Source organism: Cetorhinus maximus, chromosome 10 (genome assembly GCF_964194155.1).
Source record: "Cetorhinus maximus chromosome 10, sCetMax3.hap1.1, whole genome shotgun sequence".
In the NCBI taxonomy this organism is placed as follows: Eukaryota; Metazoa; Chordata; class Chondrichthyes; order Lamniformes; family Cetorhinidae; genus Cetorhinus; species Cetorhinus maximus.
Window position 1 is genome coordinate 128,302,208 of NC_135888.1, and position 15,019 is coordinate 128,317,226.

Genomic DNA, 15,019 nt, shown 5'->3' on the forward strand with positions numbered 1-15,019 from the left:
ACTCAGCGAGTAGTTATGATCTCAAACTGCCTGAGGGTGTGGTGGAAGCTGATTCAATCATGGCATTCAAAAGGGAACTAGATAAGAACGTGAGGGGAAAATATTTGCAGGGCTAAAGCAAGAGGGCAGGGGAGTGGGACTAGCTGAGTTGCTTTTGCAGAGAGCCGGCATCAACAGGACAAGCTGAATAGCCTTCTTCTGTGCTGTAACCATTCTATGTTTCTACCCGGGCTGACTTGGGCATATGCCAGTCATTCCTTCTGCTTCAAAGTCCTGGGCTCCCTCCCTAACAACGCTGTGCAAGTACCCTCGCCAAACAGACTGCACTGGTTCAGGAAGAAGGCCCATCACCACCTTCCCAAGGATAACTAGGGATGGGTATTAAATGCCAACCTTGCCCGTGACACTGACATCCCGAGGGTAATAAAATAATACATTATTCCTAGATCGTTCCTGCCGCATCAACCAGGTGTTAAACATTCATGGCAATATTCAAAGTGAGATTCCTCGTACCATGGCCTAAGTCCCTGGCTCAAACAATAATTGTTACGCTTCTCGAAACTCATTGCATGTGAGGGGCTATGAGGTGTCTGAGGGCTGTGATAATTATATTTCATAGAATTTTTCAGTGCAGAAACAGGCCATTCAGCCCTAGTGGTCTATGCTGGTACGCACCACACAAGTCTGCTCCCATCTGCTCTTTTTCTTACCGTCTCAGCATATCCTTCAATTCCTTTCTCTCTTATGTGGTTACCTAGCTTCCTCTTAAAGGTATCTATCCAACCCACCACAGCTCCACCCGGTGGTAGCAAGTTCCACATTCTCACTGCTCTCCAGGTAGAGATGTTTCTCCTGAATTCCCCATTGGATCACTAATGACTGTCTTATATTTACGACCCTTTTGTTATGGACTCTCCCACAAGTGGAAAAATCTTCCCTAAGTCCAATTTATCAATCCCTTTTATAATCTTAAAGACATCTGCCATCCCCTCAGCTCCCTCTAAATCAACCACTCGTCATCCTCTCTGATCTAATAATACTCCATTCTTCCTAACCCAACTATTATGCTCCCCCTAACCCAGATATTCCCACACCTATAATCCAGCTATGCTCAGCTCCCTCTAAGGCAGCGATCTGTGGGATGGAGTCCAGCGTCATTAACTGTTTCCTTTCTGTGGCAGCTTCTCTCTGTTGCCAGTGTTGTAACATCGGAAACTCACTTTTCCTCACCATTCACTCAGTTGTGAAAGAATGTTCAGTTAGAAGTGAAGTAAGGCCTGATGTTGACATTAGTCTATAAGAGCTAGTGAGGCAAGGTGACCAGCTCCAACCTCTGTGACACATTATGCCTCTCTTTGTCTCCCTCAGGTCCTTCATTAAAGATCTATTGGATGTCAGGCTGCAATATGGGCTTTGCACATTGAGCTGTCAGTTGCCAATCCTCCTAATGCCAATCCAATTCTAACTTTCTTGCTCAATCTCAGCAACTCACCGAGGCTCATTCAACAGAACCTACCAAACCCGCAACCACTACCATCTAGAAGGACAAGGGCAGCAGATAGGTGGGAACACCACCGCCTGGAAATTCCCCTTCAAGCCACTCACCATCCTGACTTGGAAATATATCGTCGTTCCTTCACTGTCACTGGAACAAAATCGTGGAACTCCCTTCCTAACAGCACTGTGGGTGTACCTGCACCACATGGACTGCAGCGGTTTAAGAAGGCAGCTCACCACCAGCTTCTCAAGGGGCAATTAGGGATGGGCAATAAATGCTGGGTTAGCCAGTGACGTCCACACCCATGAAAGAATAAAATAAAAAGACTTGTGGTCTCACCTGTGGTTTAATTAGATTCGCCAGGCCTGAAGTTAACTCCCTGCTGGTAGTTATTTCTCATCTGCTGTTGGGCATAATTTTTTACACACTAAAGGCTTACTGGTCTTTGAATTGGCTCCATTCATATCTTTTGAATCTGCTGCTTATTTAATTTTAGCCAGTTATTGCTCTGGCCTTCACTTTATTTCCCTGCATATTTGCCCTTCCAATGAGATCTTTGGGCCCCTTCTATTGAAATACTCTGGTTTGCTCCCAGTCTCTCCCAGTGAGGTATCCCTGCACCCTCCCAAACCCTCTGGAGAGATGTCCTGCTCCCTCCCATTGTGGTACTCCCAGTCCCTCCCAGTGAGATATTTCTGGTCTCTCCCATAGACGTACTCCCAGTCCCTCCAAGTGAGGTACTCCCAGTCCCTCCCGCTCTCTCCCAGTGAGATACTCCTGATCCCTCCCAATGAGGGACTGCTGTTCCCTCCCCTACCTTCCAGTGAGATACTCCCAATCCCTCCCATGAAATACTCCTGGTCCCTCCCAGTGAGACATTCCTGCTCTCTCCCTGTCCCTCCTAGTGAGATAGTTCCGATCACTCCCAATGAGATACGGCTGATCCCTCCCACTGAGATACTCCCAATCCCCTCAATGGGATAATCCCTGTCCCTCCTAGTGAGATAATCCTGTTCCCTCCCTGTCCGCCCCAGTGGGGTACTCCAGGCCCATCCCAGTGAGATATTCCCAGTATCTCCCAGTGGGATACTCCAGGCCCATCCCAGTGAAATACTCCCAGTACCTCCCAGTGAGATATGCCTGCTCCCTCACTGTCCCTCCTAGTGAGATGCTACTGATCCCTCCCAATACAGTTCAGATGGGAACTGAGATCAGGGGGGCTTGGTGTTGGGGGCTGGGGATGGAGTCAGGTCCTGGGATCAGGCGTTGGAGGTCAGGGCTGGGGCTTGGGTTGTATGAGGGGTTAGCTCTGATCCTTAGTTACAGCCAGTGTGAGCTGAGCACCACATCTCTCTGCCACTGCTTCTGTCAACACTGGGCTCCACATTTTGGGCACTTAATCAAAGCAAAGAAAGCACCTGCTGTTTCCTTTTTGAGCTAACCTGTAAATTATCAAAGCTTCTGCCCAACTTGACTGAGAAAGTTTCTTGGTCACAGGGGCAGTTAAACTGTCTTTGGACAGGCAGGGTCGCTCCCTCAGAGTTGCATTAATCCCACAGACTGATTCCTCCTGTAACTCCAGCCAGCTGACCCAGGGTGGCAGGTTCCAGGCCTAGCCCTTAGTTTGAAAACAAGGTTTAAAATGAGCAGATGCGAAACTTTTACTAACATTTCTCTGAATTTCTTAAAGCACAACAATCCTAAATTATGTAAGAAATTAATACCACAGCAAAAGGTTACTTACAGTCAGTGTGTGCTTAATCTTCCTGCACTGATGAGCAAATCTATGACACTCCAACACTGGCCGCTCCCTTCAGCACAAACCAACTTCCTGATTACCGCCCACTTCAATACTTCCTTTGTGATATTAGAGGTATTCTCCCTCATTGGTGCTGTTCAACTGAGAAAACAGGTACTTTAGACTAATGGGGGATCAGACTGGGGAACAGATCCAGAATCACAGAATTGTTACGGTGTAGAAGGAGGCCATTCAGTCCATCATGTCTGCACTGGCTCTCTGAGCATTTTAACTTAGTGCCAATCTCCTGCCTTTTCCCTTTAACCCTGCAACATCATCCAATGCCCTCCTGAATGCCTCAATTGAACCTGCTTCCACCACACTTCCAGGCAGTGCATTCCAGACCCTAACTACTCGCTGTGTGAAAATGTTTTTTCTCACTTTGCATTTGCTTCTTTTGTAAAACACTTTAAAACTGTGCCCTCTGGTTCTCGATCTGTTTACAAGCGGGAACAGCTTCTCCCTATCTAATCTGTCCAGACTCCTCATGATTTCGAAAACTTCAATCAAGTCTCCTCTCAACCTTCTCTCCAAGGAAAACAGACCCAACTTCTCCAATCTTTCGTCATAACTGAAGTGAATCATCCCTGGAACCATTCTCGTAAGCCTCTTCTGCACTGTCTCCAATGCGTTCACATCTTTCCTATAGTGTGGTGCCCAGAATTGTACACAATACTCCAACTGAGGTCCAACCAGTGTCCTACATAAGTTCATCATAACCTCCCTGTTCTTGTACTCTATGTCCCTATTAATGAAGCCTAGAATACTGTATGCTTTAGAAACAGCTCTCTCTACCTGTCCTGCCACCTTTAATGACTTATGTACATATACACCCAGATCTCTGCTCCTGCACACCTTTTAGAATAGTATATTTTATTTTATACTGTCCCTCCACGTTCTTTGTACCAAAGTGTATCACCTCACATTTCTCTGCATTGAACTTCATCTACCACCTATCTGCCCACACCATCAATGTGTAAATGTCCTTTTGAAGTTCTACGATGTTCTCCTCACAGTTTAGTATTCTCCCAAGTTTCGTGTCATCTGCAAACTTTGAAATTTCCCCTTAACACCAAGATCTAGATCATTTATATATATCAGGAAAAGCAAGTGTCCCTATACCGACCCCTGGGGAACTCCACTAGAAACCTTCTTCCAGCCCAAAAAATACCCATTAACCATTACTCTCTGTTTCCTATCCCTTAGCCAATTTTGTATCCACGTTGATACTGTCCCTTTTATTCCATGACCTATAATTTTCCTCACAAGTCTGTTGTGTGGCACTGTATCGAATGCCTTTTGGAAGTCCATATACACCACATCAACGGCCTTGCCCTCATCAACCATCCCTGTTACCTCTTCAAAAAACTCCAGCAAGTTAGTTAGACACAATTTTCCTTTAACAAATCCATGCTGGCTCTTCCGAATCAATCTACATTTTCCATGTGACGATTAATTCTATCCTGAATAATTGTTTCTAGGAGTTTCCCCATCACCGAAGTGAAACTGACTTGTCTGTAATTGCTGGGCAGATCTTTACAACCTTTTTTGAACAAGGGCATAATGTTTGCAATTCTCCAGTCCCCCGGCACCTCCCCCGAATCCAGGGAACATTGAAAGATTATTGCAAGTGCCTCTGCAATTTCCACTCTTACTTCCTTCAATATTCTTGGATGCATCTCATCGGTGCCTTATCAACTTTAAGGTGCTAACAGCTTATCCAATACCTCCTCTTAATCAATTTTAAACCCTTCTAGTGTCTGAGTTTCCTCCTCTGTCACTATGGCCTGGGCAGCATCTGCCTCATAGGTGAAGACAGATGCAAAGTATTCATTTAACACCTCAGCCATGCCTCTTGCCCCTATGTGTAAATCCCTTTTTTGGTCCCTAATTGGCCCTGCTCCTCCTTTTACTGTTGATGTGCTTGTAGAATGCTTTGGGATTTCCTTTTATGTTAGCTGCCAGTCTTTTTTCACAATCCCTCTTCGCTTCTTGTATTTGTTTTTTCACATCCCTTCGGAAAATTCTGTATTCAGATCCCTCAGAGTAACAGTAACCAGGAGCGGGGCAGGTATTGAAAACACTCTTCTGTTTGCACTACCTTTATCTAGTGACCTTGCTGCGCAGCCACGGTGCTGAGACAAAAAACATTCAACCTCAGGGGAATGCAAACCCACTCTACGCACTTGTGCTCATAATTTAACTCTTTTGGCTCCAGTATCATCTAGTGAATATGCATGGCACTCTCTCCAAGGCTAATATATTCTTCCCAAAGAGTGATGACCAGAATTGCAGTTACTCCAGGTTGGGTATAAACCAGGCTCTGTACACTGAAGCATAATTTCTTCCCTTTTGTATTCCAGCTCCCTTGAGAAAAAGGACAATGTTTCATATTTAATTTTGCTTATTATTTGCACCTGGCTTTTTTGTGATTTTTGCTCATGTATGCTTGAATCTCTTTGTTCCTTACTGTTCCTAGTATCTCACTACTAAGGAATTATTCCAATTTATTTTCTTAGATCCAACGTAGACATCACACTTTCCAACAGTGCACTCCATCTGCCACAGTTTTGCTGACTCACTTTGTCTGTCAACGTCCCATGATAAACTCCTGCTCCCATCTACACAACTTACTGTGTTTCCTAACTTGGTGTCATCTGCAAACTTGGATATACAACTCCCTAATGCTTCATCCAAATCATTGATAAATATAGTGAAAAGCTGAGATCCAGTACAGATCCCAGCAAACACCACTTTTCATTTCGTTACAGTAGCATAACAGTAACAGTTACTGAACTAGTAATCAAAAGGCCTGAACTAATGATCCACAGATATGAGTTGAAATACTACCATGACAGCTGGGAAATTCAATAAATTAAATCGATTTGGAATAAAAAGCTAATGTTAATAATCGTGACAATGAAGCTAGCAAATTGTTGAAAGAACTCACCTGGCTCACAAACGTCCTTTAGTGAAGGAAATCTGCCTCCCTTACAATGAATTAAAAAGCCCAAAAGGGGTAATTCTGGATTTAGTTTTAGGAAATGAAGTTGGGTAGGGGGTAGGGATATCAATGGGAGCACCATGGTGGTAGTGATCACAATTCAGTTAGATTTACAGCAATTATGGAAAAAGACAACAACTGGACTAAGCAAAAGTTTCAAACAGCTACTTGAAGGTGAATCAGTGTCAGAGCAGTAGAAGGTATTCAGAGAGGCGACAGAGAGGATTCAGAACAAATATGTTCTCAGAAAGAAAAAGGGTGGGGCTCCCAAATCAAGATCCTTCTGAATATCAAAGAGCATACAGAGTAGGATAAATCAAAAAAGGGAAGCTTATGTCAGACACCAAGAGCTCAATGCTACAGAAAGCCTAGAGGCAGATGGATTTTAACATAGAGAAGTGTGAGGTCATACATTTAGGGAGGTCAAACAGTTACAGGGATTACAAAATAAATGGAAATATACTAAGAGGGGTAGATGAAGTGAGAGACCTTGGCGAACAAGTACACAGGTCCCTGAAGGCAACAGTTCAAGTAGACAAGGTTGTAAAGAAGGCATATGGAATGCACTCCTTCATTGGCAGAGGTATAGAATATAAAAGTAAGGATATAACTTTGGAATTGTATAAAACACTGGTGAGGCCACAACTGGAGTATTGTGTGCAGTTCTGGCCGCCACATTACAGGAAGGACATAATAGCTCTGGAGAGAGTGCAGAGGAGGTTTACAAGAATGTTGCCAAGGTTAGAAAAATGTAGCTACGAGGAGAGATTGGATAGGTTGGGGTTATTTTCCTTAGAACAAAGAAGGCTGAGAGGTGACTTGGTTGAGGTGTACAAAATTATGAGGGGAATAGATAGAGTGGACAGGATAAAATTGTTTCCCTTGGTGGAGAATTCTAGAACCAGGGGACATAGATTCAAGATAAGTGGCAGAAGGTGTAGTGGGGACATGAGGAAGAACTTTTTTATGCAGAGGGTACTGGGTGTCTGGAATTCACTGCCCAAGTTGGTGATAGAGGCAGAAACTTTAAACTCTTTTAAAGAGTAACTGGATCTGCACCTTAAGTGCTGTAAGCTGCAGGGCTATGGGCCGGGTGCAGGAAGGTGCGATTAGAAAGGGCACCTGGGTGTCCTTGGGCTGGCATGGACAAGATGGGCCAAAAGGCCTCCTTCTGTGCTGTAACTTTTCTATGGTTCTATGAGTAAAGAAAGCATGGGGGTGAAATTAGGCAGCAAATTAGAAAAGCAAAAAGGGGGCATGAAAAAATATTGACAAGTGAAATCAAGGATTTCCTGAAAATGCTTTTTAAGTACATAAAGACTAAGAGGATAAAGAAAGAGGGTAAGGAAAGGGTAGGATCGATTAGAGACAAAAAGGTAACCTGTGTGTGGAAAATGAAGACATAGACATGGTTCTTAATGTATACTTTGCTTCTGTCTTCACAAGAGAAGGGGGCTATGCAAGCATTGTAGTTAAGAAATTTTGGATGGTGTACAAGTAGTGAAAGAGAACCTATTAATGGGTTTAGCATCTTTAAAAGTGGACAAACCATTAGGCCCGGATGAAATGTATCCCAGGCTGCTAAAAGAAGCAAGGGAAGAAATAGCTGAGGCTCTGAGCATCATTTTCCAATCCTCTCTGGCTACAGGCACGGTGCCGAAGAGCTGGGCAACTACAAAAGTTTACCGTTGTTTAAAACAGAAAGAAAGGATAGATCAAGTAATTACAGGCCAGTGTGTCTTACCTCATTGGTGGGAAAATTGTTGGAAAACATTTGAAGGAACGGTCTAAATTGTCATTTTGAATGGGACATAGTAACAAAGGACAGTCCGCATGGATTTGTTAAGGGAACTTTGTGTCTAACCAACTTGATTGAATTTTTTGAAAAGATAACAAGGTAGGTCAGTGAGACTTGTGCCTTTGATATGGCCTGCATGGATTTTAGCAAGGCTTTTGAAAAGGTCCCAAGTGGTGCATTGGTCAGAAAAGTAAGAGCCCATGAGATCCAAGGGCAAGTTGGATCCAAAATAGGCTCAGAGAAATGAAGCAAAGAGTAATAGCTGACGGATGTTTTTGCGACTGCAAGGCTGTTTCCACTGTGGTTCCGCAAGGATCGACACTAGGTCCCCTGCTTTTTGTGGTATGTATCAATGACTTAGACTTAAATGTAGGGGGCATGATTAAGAAGTTTGCAGATGACACAAAATTGGTTTGTGATAGTGAGGAAGAAATCTGTAGACTTCAAGAAGGTATCAATAGACTGGTCAGATGCGCAGAAAAGTAGCAAACTGAATAGAGTGTGCAGAAATGTGAGGTGATGCATTTGTGGAGGTGGGAGAGGGGGACAACCAAGGCAGGGGAGTACACAATAAATGGTAGGAGATTTTCTTTACTTGTTCATGACTTTTTAATGACCCATGTACCTGCGCCACTCGGTCTCTTTGGACGTCCCCATTTTTTAGCATTTCACTGTTTTTAAAAATTCTTTCACAGGATGTGGTTGTCGCTGGCTGGGCCAGCATTTATTGCCCATCCGTAATTGCCCCTTGAGAAGGTGGTGGTGAGCCGCCTTCTTGAACCGCTGCAGTCCTTTTGGTGTAGGTAAACCCACAGTGCTGTTAGGGAGGGAGTTCCAGGATTTTGATCCAGTGACAGTGAAGGAACGGCAATGCAGTCACAAGTCAGGATGGTGAGTGCCTTGGAGGGAACTTGGAGGTGGTGGAGTTCCCATGCATCTGCTGCCCTTGTCCTTCTAGGTGGTAGAAGTCAGGGGTTTAGAAAAAGCTGTCAAAGGGGCATTGGTGAGTTGCTGCAGTGCATCTTGAAGATGGTACACATTGTGCATCAGTGGTGGAGGGAGTGAATGTTGAAGGTGATGGATGGGGTGCCAATCAAGCAAGCTGCTTTGTCCTGGATGGTGTTGAGTTTCTTGAGTGTTGTTGGAGATGTACTCATCCAGGCACATGGAAAGTATTCCATTGCACTCCAGACTAGTACCTTGTAGATGGTGGACAGACTTTGCGAAGTCAGGAGGTGAGTTACTCATCACATAATTCCTGCCTCTGACCTGCTCTTGTCATCACAGTATTTATATGGCTGATCCAGTTCAGTTTCTGGTCAATGGTAACCCCCAGACTGTTGGTAGTGGTGGATTCAGTGATAATAATTCCATTGAGTGTCAGGGGGAGATGGTTGGTTTTTCTCTCTTTGGAGATGCTCATTGCCTGGCACATGTGTGGCACAAATGTTACTTGCCACTTATCAGCTCAAGCCTCAATGTTGTCCAGGTCTTGCTGCACATGGGCACGGACTGCTTCGGTATCTGAGGAGTCACAAATGGTGCTGAACATTGTGCAATCATCAGCAAATATCCCCGCTTCTGACCTTATGATGGAAGGAAGGTCATTGATGAAGCAGCCGAAGATGGTTGGGCTCAGGACACTATCCTGAGGGCCTCCTGCAGTAATGTCCTGGGACTGAGATGATTGACCTCCAACAACCACAACCACCTTCCTTTGTGCTAGGTATGACTCCAGTCAATGGAGACCTTTCCCCCTGATTCCCACTGACTCCAGTTTTGCTAGATGCCACACTCGGTTAAATGCTGCTTTGATGTCAAGGACCATCACCTCACCATTTAGAAAGTGCCTTGTTCTATTCATTCTTCAGTTCAGAGAAGGTGATCTCAGATTTGTCTACATTGAAATCCATTTACCACAGTTCACAGAATCACAGAATTTTAATGGCACAGGAGGCCATTTGGCCCATCGTATCTGCACCAGTTCTCCAAATGAGTATTTTGACCTAGGGCCATTGGCCTGCTTTTTCCCCATACTCTTGCACATTGTTTCTATTCAAATAATCATCAAATGTCATCGAGTGCCTCAATTGAACCTGCCTCCACCACACTTCCAGGCAGTATTCTAGACCTGAACCACTCATTGTGTGAAAAAGTTTTTTTCTCACATCACATTTGCTTCTTTTGCAAATCATTTTAAATCCATGCCCTCTCGTTTTACCAATTCACTTGATCCATCAATAACTCTGTGACTATTCATTTTCATCTACACTACTTATGATACCGTCCACCTATGTGTCATCTTCAACCTTGCTATCTCATATTGATGCCAAAAATGAAAGCATGACTTAACTGTTTTCAGGAACAGTGGATATAATCAACATGTTGTGGGTTTCCCCTGTGATTTTCAACAATGACAACAACAACAACTTGAAATTATATAGTGCCTTTAAAATAATAATGCACCTGAGGCACTTTACAAGAGTATTATAGAGCAACGTTTGTCACTGAGTCACTTAAGGCGATATTGGGGTAGAAGGCCAAAAGTTTGGTCAAAGAGGTAGGTTTGAAGGAGTTTCTTCAATGAGGAAAGTGATGTATGTAGATGGAGAGGTTTAGGGAGGGTATTCCAGAGCTCAGAGCCTAGGTAATTTTGAAAGCACAACCACCAATAGTCCAGCGATTAAAATCGGGAGTGCTCAAGAGGCCAGAATTAGATGAGCACAGATATTGCAGAGGGTTATGGAGCTGGAGGAGATTACAAAGGTAGGCAGAGGTGGGGCCACAGGTATTTGAAACAAGGATGAGAATTTTAATATCGAGCGTTGCTTAACTGGGAGCCAATGTAGGTTAGTGAGCACAAGGATGAGTGAATCCCCCCACCCCACCCCCACTAGGGCTATCTGTACCTTGCTCGTCCTGCTTTCTACCCTTAATGTCACCTATTAGCACATTTCTTAGCTAATATCACCACCTTCAACACCTCTTTGTCCTTTTGTCTATGACATCTTTTGGCAATCTCCACCTATCACTGGCCCTCTATCCAGCTCTACCTGTCCCCCCCCACCCCTTAAACCAGCTTATATTTCATCTCTCTTCTAATTTTCCTTAGTTTCTGTTGAAGAGTCATACGGACTCGAAACGTTAACTGTGTTCCTCTCCGCAGATGTTGTCAGACCTGCTGAGTTTTTCCAGGTATTTTTATTTTTGTTTCTGTTTTGGATTTCCAGCATCTGCAGTTTTTTGCTTTTATATTATAATGAGTGAATGGGACTTGGCTCAAGTAAGGACATAGGTAACAGAGTTTTCAACAATGTCAAACTTATGAAGGGTAGATTGTGGGACGCTGGCTGTGATTGTATTGGAATAGCCAAGTCTAGAGATAACGAAAGCATGAATGTTTCAGCAGCAGATGAGCTGAGACAGGGTAATGATGTTATAGAGGTGGAAATAGTTGGCTTTAGTAATGGCGCAAATATGTTGTCAGAATCTCATCTTGGGGTCATATATGATGCCAATGTTACAAGTCGTTTGGTTGAGTCTCAGAAAGTTACCAGGGAGAGAGATGGAGTTGGTAGCTAAGGAATAGAGATTGTAGCTGGGACCAAGGATAATGGCTTCCATCTTTCCTATGTTTAATTGGAAGAAAATTTCTGCTCATCCAGTATTGAATGTTGGACAAGTAGTCTGATAATTTAGCAACAGTGGAGAAGTCAAGAGAGGCAGTGGTGAGGTAGAGCTGGTGTCAGCAGCACAAATCTGAAAGATAACGCTATGTTTTCCGATGATGTCGTCAAGAGGTCAAAATGTGGAGGAGAAATAGGAGGAGGCTAAAGATAAACCCTTGGGGAACACCAGAGCTAATGGTGCAGGAGAGTTGTTCAGATCCCTGCATTGTGATACAAAGCTAGGGATGTCCTGAAAGCATCCCTGAAGAGATCAAACATGGGAGACCTGGCTGTGACACGTTAAAATGGAGGTTAATTTAGGAAGGTACCAAACACATTGAGATACTTTGTTGGGAGTACACAGAGGCAAAGTCGAGGCATCGGAGGAAGTGCATAAACCCAACACTTCAAGCACCACCTGCCCTGTATGTGGCAGTCGGCAGATCGCATATTGGCCTTATCAGCCATCTCTGAGCCCATCAAACCGGAGTGGGGCCAAGTCATCCTGAGGAACTGCATGAAAAGACACAAACCTGTCATATTGTGATTTAGTTGAGCTCTTTAACATCCTTTTTTTGAGGGTGCTCCATGCGTCTGTATATAGAGAGAGCTATGGGAGCTGGCAATAATTGATAGAGGCAGAATTCTCTGCTTGGTGGGTATCACTGTTGGTGCTGAACATTGCTGTATAAGGCTCAATTCCTTCCTGTGACGTCCTGACCTCTGCAGACTCAAGCCATTTAACAGGAGATTAGGAAACTATAGCCTGGGACGGAGTGCTGGATAATGTTACTTGCATCCAAAATATCAACGAGGGGCAGAGGAGGGGTTTTGGAGAAGGAGGGAGGGTGAGGGCGGTGAGGAGGGAAAACAGGTTAGGTGTGGGGGATTGGGGTTGGGCAGTGGGAAGTAGGGGGAGGACGGGGTGCCTTGGTGTTTGACAGGATGGTGAGAGTGGGAAGAGGAATAGAGTGTGGGAGAGATTGGGGTAGGTTGGGAGCGCGGGGAATGGATAAAGGTAGTGGGGCAGGAGGAGTCGATTGTTGCTGCGAGAGGTGGAGGAGGGACCTCATGATGGGGTTTGGGGTGATGGGACGGGGTTGGTGGTGATGGGGGCAGGGTTTGGGGTGATGGGACTGGGTTGGGGTGATGGGGGTTTGGGGTGATGAGACGGGGTTGGTGGTGATGGGGGCAGGGTTTGGGGTGATGGGACTGGGTTGGGGTGATGGGGGTTTGGGGTGATGGGACTAGGTTGGGGTGATGGGGGTTTGGGGTGATGGGACTGGGTTGGGGTGATGGGGGTTTGGGGTGATGGGACTGGGTTGGGGTGATGGGGGTTTGGGGTGATGGGACTGGGTTGGGGTGATGGGGGTTTGGGGTGATGGGACTGGATTGGGGTGATGGGGGTTTGGGGTGATGGGACTGGGTTGGGGTGATGGGTGTTTGGGGTGATGGGGGTTTGGGGTGTTGGGGGTTGGGGTGATGGGACTGGGTTGGGGAGATGGGGGTTGAGGTGATGGGACTGGGTTGGGGTGATGGGGGTTGAGGTGATGGGACTGGGTTGGGGAGATGGGGGTTTGGGGTGATGGGACGGGGTTGGGGTGATGGGGGTTTGGGGTGATGGGGGTTTGGGGTGATGGGGGTTTGGGGTGATGGGGGTTGAGGTGATGGGACGGGGTTGGGGTGATGGGGGTTTGGGGTGATGGGACGGGGTTGGGATGATGGGACTGGATTGGGGTGATGGGGGTTTGGGGAGATGGGGGTTGAGGTGATGGGACTGGGTTGGGGTGATGGGGGTTTGGGGTGATGGGGGTTTGGGGTGGGGTTGGGGTGATGGGACGGGGTTGGGGTGGGGTTGGGGTGACGGGGGCGGGGTTTGGGGTGGGGTTGGGGTGACGGGGGCGGGGTTTGGGGTGGGGTTGGGGTGACGGGGGCGGGGTTTGGGGTGGGGTTGGGGTGACGGGGGCGGGGTTTGGGGTGGGGTTGGGGTGACGGGGGCGGGGTTTGGGGTGGGGTTGGGGTGACGGGGGCGGGGTTTGGGGTGACGGGGGCGGGGTTTGGGGTGATGGGGCGGGGTTGGGGTGACGGGGGCGGGGTTTGGGGTGATGGGGCGGGGTTGGGGTGACGGGGGCGGGGTTTGGGGGGGGGTGATGGAGAGGGGCGGTACAGAGCAGGGCTCCGCCTCCCTCTTGCTCTCCAGTTACTCAGCAGCCTGAGGCCGGCGCCGTGCGTGCGCGCTCCCGGGCTAGCGTCAGGTCGGCGCCGTGCGTGCGCGCCCCCCGGTGCTGCCACACGGAGCCCGAGCGCGAGCTCAGCCGCCGCCATGGCCACGCAGGTGCAGAGTCTGCCGCCCAACCCGTTGCCGCCGCCTCACGGGGCCCAGGCCCCGGAGCAACCGCGCCCGGAGCCGGCCCAGGGCTCGGGACACACCCAGGCTCAGGCCCCGGCCACGGGCCAGGCCGCGGGGCCCGAGCAGGCAGCCACGCAGGCCGGGGCCGGCACCAGGCCCGAGGCCAAGCGCCTCATGGCAGCCCCGCCGCCCAAGGTGAACCCGTGGAGTAAAGCGGCCTGTGCCGGTGAGACCGGCACTCTCAGCCCGGCGCCGCCCGCAGAGCCTGGACCTGGGGCCGCGCCCGGGAACGGGTCCGAACCCCCGGGACAGGCCGGAGACAGCGCCGAAGAAGCGAGAGCCGGCAGCGGCCGCAGGAAGGAGTTCATCGAGGCGCCGCCACCCAGGGTCAACCCCTGGACCAGGAGAGTGAGCGGGAGCGGCGTGGACACCGAGCCAGGTTAGTGCGGGGCCCTGGTGGAAGGGGAGAGAAATCTGCAACTGAGCCCAGGCCGGGGACAGGTGCCGGGGGTTAAAGGGGGAGAGGAGGAGGGAAGGGCGCTGCCCGGAGCCCATTTCAAATCCCAGAGCTCCCACACTGCAAACCATTAACCCCCCCTCCCCCCCCCCCCAGCACCCCCCGGGTAGAGGAGTTGACCCCCCCCTCCCCCCATACCACATATCCTCGCCCCCCCTCCCCCTATACCACATATCCTCGCCCCCCTCCCCCTATACCACATATCCTCGCCCCCCCTCCCCCTATACCACATATCCTCGCCCCCCCTCCCCCTATACCACATATCCTCGCCCCCCCTCCCCCTATACCACATATCCTCGCCCCCCCTCCCCCTATACCACATATCCTCGCCCCCCCTCCCCCTATACCACATATCCTCGCCCCCCCTCCCCCTATACCACATATCC

General features: G+C 47.9%; 1 protein-coding gene and 1 pseudogene across 2 annotated transcripts in view; both read right to left on the bottom strand.

Annotated features, from left to right (window-relative positions):
* LOC144685308 (15-hydroxyprostaglandin dehydrogenase [NAD(+)]-like) overlaps nt 1-3,312 on the bottom strand; it is a 28,442-nt pseudogene extending 25,130 nt beyond the window's left edge. The window contains exon 1 of the transcript XR_013577706.1: nt 3,243-3,312. The product of XR_013577706.1 is annotated as a 15-hydroxyprostaglandin dehydrogenase [NAD(+)]-like (transcript). The remainder of the gene's footprint in view (nt 1-3,242) is intronic.
* Nucleotides 1-15,019, bottom strand: part of LOC144686007 (15-hydroxyprostaglandin dehydrogenase [NAD(+)]-like) — a 121,827-nt gene that overhangs the window by 77,550 nt on the left and 29,258 nt on the right. The gene's annotated exons all lie outside the window — the stretch shown is intronic.